This window comes from Leptonychotes weddellii, chromosome 4, assembly GCF_054177405.1.
Source record: "Leptonychotes weddellii isolate Sample4059 chromosome 4, ASM5417740v2, whole genome shotgun sequence".
Lineage (NCBI taxonomy): Eukaryota > Metazoa > Chordata > Mammalia > Carnivora > Phocidae > Leptonychotes > Leptonychotes weddellii.
Genome location: NC_138372.1, coordinates 88,445,986 through 88,459,072, shown reverse-complemented (window position 1 = coordinate 88,459,072; position 13,087 = coordinate 88,445,986). Strand labels below are relative to the sequence as shown.

The window sequence follows — 13,087 nt, the reverse complement described above, 5'->3', positions numbered from 1 at the left end:
TTTGATTACCGGATAGACCATGATTATCTTGTGGTGACTGCAAAGGTCAGATGAAGGAGGGGTTTTTGTTGTTGTTGTTGTTGTTTTTTAATGATTATGCTGCCTTGCTCACTCTTGTCCGTCTGTTCCAAGCAGTATAGTTTCTGGGAGACAAAGGTACCACGTAAAACTTCCAAATTACCTTACTAAAAACCTACTCTATACTAATGAAAATTCCAATATATTATACCAAACAAGAGGGAAAAAAAGACTTGCACTATGAGGAGAAACTGGGGTTTGAGGTTTCTGTATTATCGCTGAGAAAAAGCAAAATCCTTTATATGACATTCCTGGAAATGCCCTCTAAATTGTTCGCCCTCAAAGTTTACCATGGTCTCGCTGCTTAAGGCATATTCAGGTTTGCAAAGATCAGAGACGCCGAAAGTAACCCCACCCCATGCGTCCCAGCCGAGTCAGTAAACACCGAGATTGCTTCCCGCAGCTCACGGGGGAGGGAATGTAGGGTAACGTGGGCAACCATCTTGGTTGTGGCTAAGAGCAGCGCGCTAGTTGGCGTCACTCAGCTCTCATGCGCAGGCGTATTAGGAGTACACGCCCCCCGCCCCCCCGCCGCTTCCCGTGCACGCGCTCGGAGCCCGCAACTCTCGCGAGAGAAGCGAGATTTATTCCTACGTACCGGGCCGTGCTGCTTATGGCGGCGCTGGAGAGGGGGCGCTGAGCTGTTGGGGTGAGTACGACCTCGGGGTCCAATTGTGGGTAGCAAGAAGCCAGGCTAGGGGCAGATGAGAAGACAAAGACTAACGGGAGAGACTTCTGAGTCAAGGTGGGCACTCCTAGAGCTCCGGGCAGGGAAGATCTCACCCTGAGTCTCTACCCCGGGCTTTTCCACCTGGCCCCCGTTTAACTGTCTAAGCCTCATGTCAGGCCGCAGAGCCGAAACGAAGAGTCGAGGCCAGGCAGCCGTGCGTGGTGGTGGTGGTGGTGGTGGTGGTGGTGGTGACTACAGTGGGGGGAGGGAGCGAAAATGGAGGCTCCGACCGCAGCCAAGATGGAGGCAGGGGTGCGGGGCTCGGGCGCGGAGGCTGCTGGGAATTGTAGTCTAGCCACTTCCTTCTCTGCGGCTTGGCGGGGGGAACGGGAACTACAAGTCCCGGCGGGCGGGGCGAGGGGGTGGTGGCGCGGTCCTTTGTGTGAAGTTGGAGGAGCCGGAGGCATAGGGAGAGGGGCCTACTCTTACTCTGGACCCTGTAGTTTACTGTCCGTCACCTGCTTGGGGGTCTGATTACGAGTACCAGAGCGCAGTGCGGTAGTGGCGCCTCCTTTGTGTATGCACTGAGACCCTGCTCCATCAAAATGCTTGGAGACACCGCCTTTCCCCGACCACGTCTGGCACAGTAGCTCAGCTGAAGTGTTACCATTACTTCCACTCACCTGGAGCTGTCTGTCTTGAATCCCCGCACCCAACCTTCCCTTCTTGCTTCCCTTCGGCTTCTTGAGAAAGGAAACCAGCCCCTAATCTTCGGCACGTGTCTCTTCTCTATCCTGGGGTTAGGGCGTGCTCTATTAGAGCTCAGTGGAGCCGTCCTTACCGCCATCTCTGGCTCTTACGGTGCAAAAGCCTGGTCTACGTTGAGCAATGAACGACTTGGCTTCGTCATTCTGTGTAGAGTTAGTTTTTTGGAGCCCTGGTCGGAGACACTTGAGGTTTTTAACCATCCGATATTTTGTCAATGTGAAATTTTAGTGCCACGGTTCTTTTGCTTTAAGATTTTCCTTTAGAAACACCCAGGTGGCTTCTTTCTTCCTTCACTCAAAAGTGAGGCAGGGAACGCTCCCTAAAAACAGCCATCAATCTGCAGACACAAAAGTCTGAACATTGTAGGAGGAGGTAATTGTTTTGCACCTAAAATGAGTGAAAGAATGTGGTCCTCTTTAAAGAGTTTGTGGAGACAGGCTTGGAGAGGGAGGGAGGACTCCCAAAGGCACTGTGGTGGTTAAATTTCCTTGGATAGACTTTGCTTTTGATGAGGAAGATATATGAACTGGCAGCTCTTGGCCAGAGCCACTGGTCTGTAAAATTCAGATGCCAAGTTACAGCTCGTAAGTTATTCTGTTATCAAAATGCTGAGTAATTTTCATTTTGAGTTTCTAGAAGATAAGCATTCTTAATACTACATTGAAGGGTACTGCAATACCTTGGTGCTTTGGGGGTACTAATGAATAATAGTTATTCTTGGTGTGGGTAAGGAGAGGGTTTATATGCCTGAATGGACATATACCTGAGTCATAATATCTAGATAAATATTCAACTTTGTTTCTTTTTGTTTCCTTTTAGCCTTAGGCCTGAAATAAAAGAGATGGTAGTAGTTTGAGTGATTTTGCAGCTGCTCTGGATGTTTACCGTTGAGAGGAGTATTTATAGCAGCTGAGTTGAAAAAGTATGTGAGGCGCAGAAGATAGGTTTTCTTTTTTTGTAATTAAGTTCTGACTTACCAAATATGACCTTTAGAGTGTGGTTGAAAATTCTAGTAAATTTCTACAAATCAAAAATGAGATCATGAAAGCTGACATTTAGTCCTGCTTTATCCCACTTCTGTTTTCCCCTCCATCCATCTAAAGATATACTGTGCAGGGCCATTCAACATTTTTAAAAAATTATTTTAAAATAAAATATAACAGAATTTATCATTTTAATCTTTTTTAAGTGTATGGTTCAGAGTTATTAAATTCATTCACGTTGTGAGGGCCATACTTTTGACAAGGTAGTTGAAACAGATGCTGTTTGGACAGATTTTTTTAAGGTGCTGAACTTTAGGACTGTATTATGAAATAAAATAAAAATCTTGATTTCGTTAAATAAACACAGAATTGATACCTTCTTAGCTTTGTCTTTCCAAAACCAAAAGGGAACCTACTTTGAGATCTTTGACTCAAACTGTCTTATGGAGAGCTGTAAAACTTGTAGGATTTTTCATAATAGAGAATTATAGCCACAAAAAAAAACAAAACACTTTTTTCTAAGACTTCGTGGCTAGAATGTCTCCAGGGGTGAAACTGCTTTGGTAGAAGTGACTTGTTTTCTTGAATTCCATCATTTCTTGATGTTAAATTCTTTTTGCCAAGTCAGGATTTAAAACATTCCTTTGTCTAGATGTTGGATGTTTTCCACTTCCATGTATGAGTACCTGGTTAAAAACAATGCAAAACTGGGCGCCTGGGCGGCTCAGTTGGTTAAGCGACTGCCTTCGGCTCAGGTCATGATCCTGGAGTCCCAGGATCGAGTCCCGCATCGCATCGGGCTCCTTGCTCAGCAGGGAGTCTGCTTCTCCCTCTGACCCTCCCCCCTCTCATGCTCGCTCGCTCTCTCTATCTCATTCTGTCTCAAATAAATAAATAAAATCTTAAAAAAAAAAATGCAAAACTTTTTTTCAGTTCATACTGCCAAGCCTAAGGAATTGTGCTACATTTTTCGTTAGGGTTATTAAACTGGAATATGATCTAGGCAGTATTCTGTTCAGAAGTATTGAATGGTAATTTTATTTTGGGGGTGTTTTTATATTTAATATGCCCTTTAATGCTGAGGTAAGACTGTGTAGTTGAAAATAAACTGATCAGCAGTTTCTCTGCAGTTAACATGTAGGCTATCCATTGGTTTGTAACTATAGCCAGTAGATAACCAGCTAGTTATTTGCATTTCTGCTTCTCAAATGTAGTATGTACAAGCTCCTGCTGTGGTCAGATTTGCTAGATAACTGCCTCCTTTTATCTCAGAGTCTTCGCCCAGGAACCTTTTGTTTACTATTTATTGGGCATGCCAGTGCCTTTTGCCCTCCTGAGCCTATACTTTCTGTGACCAATATAGTAGCCACTAGCCTGTGTGGCTGTTGTGCATTTAAACTGTGTACATTCTGAATTGAACTGTGTTATAATTGTAAAATAAATATTGGATTTCAAAGAAAACTTTAGATTGATGACGTATGGAAAGTAACATTTTGGATATATTTGATTAAATAGATTTAATTAAAATGAGTTTCACCTGTTTCTCTCAGCTTTTTTTATTTGGTAGAGAGCACGCGTGCACAAGCAGGGAGAGCAGCAGGGAGAGGGAGGGAGAAGCAGGCTCTGTGCCGAGCAGGGAGCCCGAGATTCGAGATGCGATATGGGGCTTGATCTCAGGACCCTGAGATCATGACCGGAGCCGAAGGCAGTTGCTTAACTGACTGAGCCACCTAGGCGCCCTGTTTCTCTCAACTTCAGTATGATTACCAGAAAATTTTAAATTACATATATGGCTTGCACTGTATTTCTGTTGGGACAGTACTGGTATGCACTATTCTCTGATTTTGTGTCTGGAACATTCAGCTTCTTACACTGGCATCTGTCCTATTTCAAAGTATTAGTGTATTGTAAAAACAGTTAAGTGATAAATGGATACGTAACTTTAAATGTCTTAATAGCTGTTCAGGTAACTAACAACCCGTCATAATTGCTATTACTAAACATACAAAAAGATAGTTGCAGCAATTTGATATTCTTTAATTTCTGCTCATCATGTTGCTGACTTAAATTGGTTAATTATCTGAACTTTATCATTTTCCATAGGTTGTAAAGTAAAAGTGAATTAAAACCTGTTAAGCTTCAGTTATACAGGTTATAGCAAAATATGACATACTTAAACTTGTCTTGAGTTTTAATCAAGAAATATGAAGGAGGAAGTTAGGGTAAGAATATTATTCATACAAAGCAACAATAGAGAACCTTTTCAGTCCCATGCTGCCTAATTGGATCTTTGACTTCTCAAAAAAAAAAAAAAAGGTACTTTCTGAAGAAAGTAAGTTAGGTGGGGAGACTTATAGACTGGTTTAGCCTTTCATTAACATTCTCCCCCAAGTGAGTGCTGTACAAACTCTGAGAATAATTTGTCAAAATGACAGATTTTAGATGGATTGCTGGCCACATAAATTATAGTTCAACACGTATTTAGTGCCTACTGTGTGCCTGGTTTCTAGTAGTCCTTTTGAGGTAAAGCAACGAACTGGGGGAGACTAAATAAAACAGGTGATGATAATTTTAAGACAGGTGAAATAGGAAATGACTAATTGGGTTATCAGTTTAAGGGATTAGCTTTAACTCCCAACTAAAACAATGACATAATAGTTGATAATTAACTAGGGATGATACTGTTTCCAAACTGAGTAGATAAGTTAGCAATCGGGGGACTCTCAGATCAACATTTAAATTGCCTAAGTATTTTAGTTGTTACTCTGTATTTCATGTGACTTAAGTAGCCTTTGGAGGCTAGAGGGAATGCCCTGTGTTCAGAGGGGTAAGGCAGAAGACTTGTCAGTACCACCCATGAATGTTAATAATCTTGGCATGAGTGCATAGCCAATTTTATTAAAATGCACAGTGGGTACTTTTAAGGGTTTCATTAAGTGTTAATTTGACTGAAAAGTGTTTAGTTTAACCATAGAAATCTCATAGCTGTGAAAGTACTAATGAAGTGAAATTCCACCACTTGGGGTTTTTCATCACAGATAGTGGGTTTGTTTGAGCTTTAATAGATCCTAATAGGCTTCATTAGTGCCCAAGACTGGCTCTGCAATGCTCCAGATTTTAGATTCTGGAAGTCTCATTTCTCTGTTACTATATAGACAGTTCTTAATACAACATCCTACACTAGGTTAATGCAATTCAAGTTTTTCAAGATAGGTTCCCCTCCCCCCATGATATACACAGTATTGTCCTTAGCAGTTTGATGAAATTCTTGCCTGTTTTATCAGATAGCAATTTTGAGGTCTTTGGGTTCGTAAATAGATGTAAGATAGTAAGATTAAACCACTGTATTGAGTCTGTATTTTTAAAAGAAGACATTATTTCTTGATGGGATAAATAAGACTATACAGTTAACCAAAACAAAATTTTTAGAAGTTAGTAGAACTGTCTGCACTTAAATTTGGTGTCGTTTTCCTATTATGGATTAACTGCCTCTTTGCTGTTGTAGTTTTGCTATGATTAAGTTTGGCGGTGCTGGATTAGTGCTGAAGGGGGCTGTGATAAATAAACTTGAGTTTGTTTCATAATTGGAGGAACAGGGGCTCCTGGGTGGCTCAGTCGGTTAAGCGGCTGCTTTCGGCTCGGGTCACGATCCTGGGGTCCTGGGATCGAGCCCTACGTCTGGCTCCTTGCTCAGCGGAGAGCCTGCTTCTCCCTCTGCCTGCCACTCTGCCTACTTGTGCTCTTTCTCTGTCGAATAAATAAATAAAATCTTTAAACAACAACAACAAAAAAATGGAAGAACAAGATACATAAAAACATGAAGTAAAAAAAGGGCAGAAATGATTTGGTATCAGAGAGAATGATGCAGACAATGGGAGTTACTGCCTCACAGTGGAAATTAAGGTAGTAAGTCTGTACTGGAATGGTCGAGAAAGACTTGTCACTTTGAAGATGGCAAAATTATCTTTGTGAGAAGACCCATATATGCACAAAGAAGACTAGAATTCAGGCATCTGCCAGGGGTTATAAGGATTAGGCAGGAAAATAAACCTATCTAGGAGAAGAACTGGAGAGCCGTCAAAAGGTAAAGATGGAAAGGTAGAATAGAGAACATCTTAAATCGTGGTTCTTAAATCCTGGCTGCAAGTCAGAAACACAGGGGCTGGGGCTGGCGGGGGCAGGATAAAATGTACCAACTCCTGGGACCTAACCCTAGTGAAATTAAATTAGAATCTCAAGGTAGGATCCAGGCTTTGATTTTTTTTTTTTTGTGGGTGTGTGTGTGTGTTTTAAGTTACCCAGGTAGTTGGGTTGGATGTGCAGCCAGGATTAAGAACTTCCCATCTAGAATGCTGGAAAAATCACTGAAGTTTTGGACAATGAAATGAGATGAAATTGGAATTATAGATTGGTCAGTCTGGCGGTGTTATGTGACAGAAAATGAAAAGGGTTGACACTGGAAGTTAGCAGATGTGTTAGATATCTGGACTAAGATACGGTGTCATTTAGGACAAAAGATCTCTTTAAGGAAATATTGATAAGACTTGCAACATAGGGTGTGGAGGTGGAGTGGAAAGAGTCAAAGATCATAACAGAAGTGGCCCTGCTTCAGGCCAGTTAAATTATTCTTTGAGCGGGGACTGGGCATAAGTATTTATTAAAACTTCCCAAGTGATTTGCAACCATTGCTCTAAGAAGTATCTAGTCCGGGGAAATAGAATGATCCAAATAAAATCTGAAAGATGGGACAAATGTAATATTTGATATTTGAAGTAATAATATAAAGTCAGGAAATGTTAGGTATAGCCCCCCCCCCCACACACACACAAAACAGCCACAGATCAGCTGTTGATAAGTTTTCATTTTGCATATGTGAAACAAATTTAGAGAGATGAAGTGACTTGTTCATGGCATTTTACTAGGGAGTGTCAGTGAATGAACTTGAGCTCTCCTAATCTGTAAACTTACTTCACAAGCTCTGGCCTCTCACCATATAGTCATTCTTATTTCTGATGTTTTTAAAATAAACACACTATTCAATTTTGACCATTTCTAAAACCAAATCCACCTTTTTCTTCTCCCCATATAGTTTAATATTTCAGTCAGTGTAAAATAATCATTTTTATGGCCAATATAAAGCACAATTCTGTGGTTTGACTTATAAATATATTTCACTTTCCATCTTTTCTCATCTTAATTGTTTCTTTTTTATAGACATTTCTCATCTATTTCTGGCAACAGCTCAAATGAGATTTCTGTTTTCTTCACTCAGTCATCTCCCTTAGGATTTCAACACTTAATACCCTTTCATCAAGAACTAAGGCTCTCTATTTCCTGTTATATCAAGTTGAAATACTTCATAATCTGGCTCCACTATACCTGTCACACCACATATCCTATTTCACTCTGTTCTGGCCAGACTAGCCTATTGATTCTTCTGAAACAAGCCACACTTGTTGCCACAGTCCTTCATATAATAAACCTCCCTTGATGTCAGGCATAGAAGATCATATACATGGTCCCTGCTTTCAAGGAACTTAGAATTTAGTGGCATACCCTGGCTTGGCTTGTGTGATGTGCCCAGAATACTTGGCTGTTTTATTTCTCTCAAAATTTTGCCTATTTCTCCAAATTAAGTTTCCACCTCTGATTAAAAGCCTTCTCTGACTGTGCTCACCATGTTGCTTCAATGTATATACAATGGTGAATAAACAATAAGTAGTTCTAATATAGAGTATATGAAAATCAGTACTCAGATTAGTTGAGCAAATTATTTTTGGCATTTTGTTCTATATTCTGGTTTTTCTCCACATATAACTTGTTATACGTAAATTACTTGATGGCGGGAACTTCTTTTATATTTTCCACAATACCTACCACAGTGCTAGATGCTTATAAAACACTAGTATTAAATTGAATATTATGTTCTGTAACTTAGAACTTATGGTGTGGGGGTGTCACCAAGGAATGTGAAATTCCCATTTTGAGTGTGACATCAAAGGAGGTGGTATCCATTAGCACTTGAGAGATTCCTCAAATAACATCAAATGAGTGTGCTTCCAAGTTTCCTGCATTACTTGTTTAACCAGTGATTCTAAGTTTATGAAATGAGCCTGTCCCTCTACCCACCCTCTGTCCTGGTTCTTTTATGTAAATTATACTTAATGTCTTCATTTTTTATCTCTAGTATGAAGTGTAACAGAACAGACTTTACCACCTGAAACTGCTGCTTCAAGTTCAGATCAGGCAAGGAACAAACCTCGAAACAACCAACAAGACCAAAGAAGAGTACACTTAAGTTGAAGACACAACACTTGATCTGAAACAAGAAGTTTGTGCCTACTCAACAGCTTTGAAAGAGCACTTCCCAACGCTGCTAGTAGTCTTTGTTTTCTTCAGTGCTGTACTGTGAGATTGCCCGGTGCAGCAGCAGTTGTATTCTTTATTAGCTTGATAGATCATTTTCTCTCGCTCTTTTTTTTTTAATACTAGCAACTTTCATCCTTTGAAACGTGTGCTGAAAAAGAAGAATCAGCAAATACTACTGAAAGTGCAATATTTGATTATCACTGCGAGGTAGGTTTATAGTTTTCTGTCCGCAAGAATCAGTTTATAATTTTGGATCTCCTAATAATTTTGGTCAAATATCAAATGTTCTTAATCTGTTCTCCTCTAAAGATATTCTGAAAACAATTTACATTCTCAACTAGTCTGAAAATATCAAAACTAGATTAATTTACTGTCTCTTAGTAAACAAGGACAATATTTATGGCCACACTATGGGATTTTTCACACAGGATTACATTTGCTAATACATGTGGATCTCTCTTAATTTATTGGTCTCTTAGAAAAACTCTCATCTGTACTGTTTAAAAGTTAGGGTTTCAGTTATGGATGCCCTTTGGAGGCTATGTTCAGAGGTCTCTGTAAACGGGTAAAGAAAGCTTAGAGAGAAGGGACATTTTAGGTGAGTAGTGCTTTGAGAGAGAAGAGGCTTCTAGTAGCAGCAGCAGATCAGGGAATAAGCAGATTGAGGGAAATTTGAAAGCACATGGTATAAGGTGAGTGAGTCCATTATGAACAGAATAGGAAATACAGTTTTGTGGGTAGAGAGAGTAATTAGAGTAGGAAATACAGTTTTGTGGGTAAAGGGAGTAATTAGAAAGGGAAGTTTGCTGAAGGCAGGTTCTGAAGGCCCACTGTATTTGACTTTGTTCTGTGGAGAAGTCATCAGGTGTTCATATTTATAAGCAAGGGCTTAATTGGTTTTTTATTTCAAAACAGATAGTTTTATTGCTTCAGATTTTAAAGATACACTTAAAGTTACATATTCAGAAGCGTATCTTTTAAAACAAATGGTGCAACTTTTAAGGGATAGGCTGAAGATGGGAAGACCTGTTACGAGCAATGGATAGAATATAAGGAAGATAAAAGCCACAGAATAGACAGAGAAAGAGGCAGTAGGTGTTTCAGTGGTAGAAGAAATAGGACTTGATAACCAATTAATTGAATATGAAGATGAGCCTGGAGGGAATTGACCTAGTCTATCCAGTTGTAGAAGTTCAAAACCTTTGTTGTTCATAGGAATAGGGAAACTTATGTGGGGACTTGCTGAAAGCAAAATATGTTGTGGAAATCTATTGCATTCATTAGATAGTAATTTGGAAATTGAGGAAATATGCTAGCATGGAGTGTTGAACAGTGGTTTTTTGGGGAGGGAGGATTAGGAAAGGCAATTTTCCTTTTTAATCTTTAGGTTTTCTAAAAAAAAAGAAAAAGAAAAGCTTGGTATTCAGAAAGGAGTCCTCACTTTATAGGTAATAAATGAAGAAGTGCCAAAGAAGAGAATGTTCAGAGAAATGGGTAGCTAGGAAGGAATACCAAGGAAGATAATTTCAAGGAGGATTTGGTGGTAAACCTTTTTAAAAATGCTGCAGCAATCAAATAGAATGAGGAATGAAAATACTAGGTCATTCCTAGGTTGTTGTCTTATAAAAGCTTCATCACCATTTCAAGAAGCACTTGGGCCTTTAATCTGCAATTTAAAGGTTGGTAATGACCTTACTGTGAACCAAAATTACTCCTTAACTGAAAACCACCAATAATAACCAGTTTATTTATCTCTGTTCCATAAACAGTTACTCAGTCTTAATGCTGTTGTACTATTTGCTTTTTCTGTTTGTTTCTTCATACCTCCTCATCTGATTTTAAAAAATAATTTTAGGCTGTTATAAATTGTGCTGGGTTAGATAAGATAATGCAGATTGAAACTGTGCAGTTTTATCTTGACTGTTGAAACGGGTAAAAGACTAGAACTAAAGCTTCAATTTCATTTTGCTGAATTGTAGAAATGGATTTAAAGTAGAAGTGCTTTTTTTTAGCCTAATTCTTTGTATTCTGAATATTAGTTTACTACATGAACATTTTTATAAATTTTATTTTTATTTTTTTAAAGATTTTATTTATTTGAGAGAGCATGAGAGGGAGGAGGGTCAGAGGGAGAAGCAGACTCCCTGCTGAGCAGGGAGCCTGACACAGGACTCCAGGATCATGACCTGAGCCGAAGGCAGTCACTTAACCGACTGAGCCACCCAGGTGCCCTAAGTTTTATTTTATTTTTTAAAGATTTTATTTGAGAGCGAAAGAGAGCACGAGCTGAGGGGGGAGAGGGAGAAGCTGAACTCCCAGCTGAGCAGGGAGCCTGACGTGGGGCTGGATCCGAGGACTCTGGGATCATGACCTGAGCCAAAGACAAACGCTTAGCCAGACTGAGCCACCCAGGCACCCCTAAAAAAAATTTTTTTTTTTTTTTTTTTTTTTTTAAGTAAACTCTACCCCCAACGTGGGGCTCAGACTCACGACCCGGAGATCAAGAGTTGCATGCTCCATCCGCTGAGCCAGCCAGGCACCCCAGCGTGACCATTTTTAATATATAAATATATGCACTCATAGCTCAAAATTTACAAAAGATAAATAACAATTGGGGTAGGAGATACAGTAAAACATGTTCTGATTATGTAGTTGTAAAGTATTCCACTTAAAAGGGGTACAGCAAAGGAAATACATCTGATAATACAATAGAACCCCAGATTTTAAAAGGGACTTTTGTAACAGTGGTAAAGGTATTACATAATTAAGAAGGAATAAATATGGGGCCCCTGGGTGGCTGAGTTGTTAAGCATCTGCCTTTGGCTCGGGCCATGATCCCGGGGTCCTGGGATTGAGCCCAGCATCGGGCTCCCTGCTCCGCGGGAAGGCTGCTTCTCCCTCTCCCACTCCCCCTGCTTGTGTTCCCTCTATGGCTGTGTCTTTCTGCCAAATAAATAAAATCTTTCAAAAAAAAAAAGAGGAAGGAATAAATATGGGAGACATTGGTCTGAAAAAATATCAAGGAAGAATAAAGCTTCTAAGAAGTTTGGCATGTGAAATGGATTTGTTTGCTCAAGGCAGTCTAAAGGTGACAAAAGGAAAGAAAAGGTGGGAACATTAAAAGAAAACTAAAGCCCCAGATTGAATGAGAATATAACTCTTGTTAACTTTCTAGGAATGTGGTAGTAGTTAGTGGAGACCTATGACCAGGAACTATACAGGTCTTGACTGATTTTCAAAGTCAGGTGTGGGAACTTCGGAGCTTGCTCTCTATCCCTAGCAAAATCCAAGAGCAAACGAATTTGAAAAAAAAGACTTTTCTTCCCCCCCCCCCCCAAAAAAAGACTTTTCAATAAGGACATTTGACAGAGTATCTCATGATACTCTGATATGGTCACTCTGGAGAAATGTAGGTTGGAGTATAATACATTAAAAGGTATTAACTAATGGACTGATTTTCAGGGAGGTTTCTAAGTGTGTGTTGCCAGATTTCTCCCCTTGCCCTGCTTTTGAAAAGGACCTGATTATAAATAGTTCTGTGAGCACTTACGTGCTAAGCACTACTATAAGGCTTTTTAGTGGAAAGCTCATCTAACCATCCCAAAAACCCTGTGAGGTAGGCATTAAGGAAGGGCATAGAAGAATGCTTAAAAAAATCGATTACAAAGCCTAATTTAAAATTATCTCTAAGTTGGAATTGGAACTCCAGGTTAGCCAACAAAGGAATTGTAGCATTCGATTAGCTTTTTCTTCAGGAACAAGATGAGTTACAGAAGCACTAAAAGGAGAAAACCTGATTTTACTAATTAATTTGTTAAGAAATGATGTGGAGGGGCGCCTGAGTGGCTCAGTCATTAAGCGTCTGCCTTCGACTCAGGTCATGATCCCAGAGTCCTGGGATCGAGCCCCGCATCTGGCTGCCTACTCTACGGGAGGCCTGCTTCTCTCTCTCCCACTCCCCTTGCTTGTGTTCCCTCTCTCACTGTGTCTCTCTCTGTCAAATAAATAAATAAAATCTTAAAAAAAAAATGATGTGGAGATGTTTTACTATACAAAGTTACTGAAACTTAGGTCTGTAAAATCAAACAATCACTCCGTGCTTTCTTAATGTTTGTCAGGATACAGTAAGAGTAGTAGTAAATTGCACTTTAATGAGTAATTATTTGGAACATCTCCAGAACTTCAGTTATTGAGAAAAACAGTTGCATTCAGAAAACTG

At 39.9% G+C, this 13,087-nt stretch overlaps 1 protein-coding gene across 5 annotated transcripts in view; it reads left to right on the top strand.

Annotated features, from left to right (window-relative positions):
* Positions 1–588: 588 nt before the first annotated feature.
* Positions 589–13,087, top strand: part of CSDE1 (cold shock domain containing E1) — a 37,940-nt gene continuing 25,441 nt past the window's right edge. For all 5 annotated transcript variants that reach the window (XM_031016772.2, XM_006728452.3, XM_006728451.3 and 2 more), the window contains exons 1-2: positions 589–727; positions 8,687–9,075. The gene's annotated coding sequence lies outside the window, so the exon portion shown is untranslated. The remainder of the gene's footprint in view (positions 728–8,686; positions 9,076–13,087) is intronic.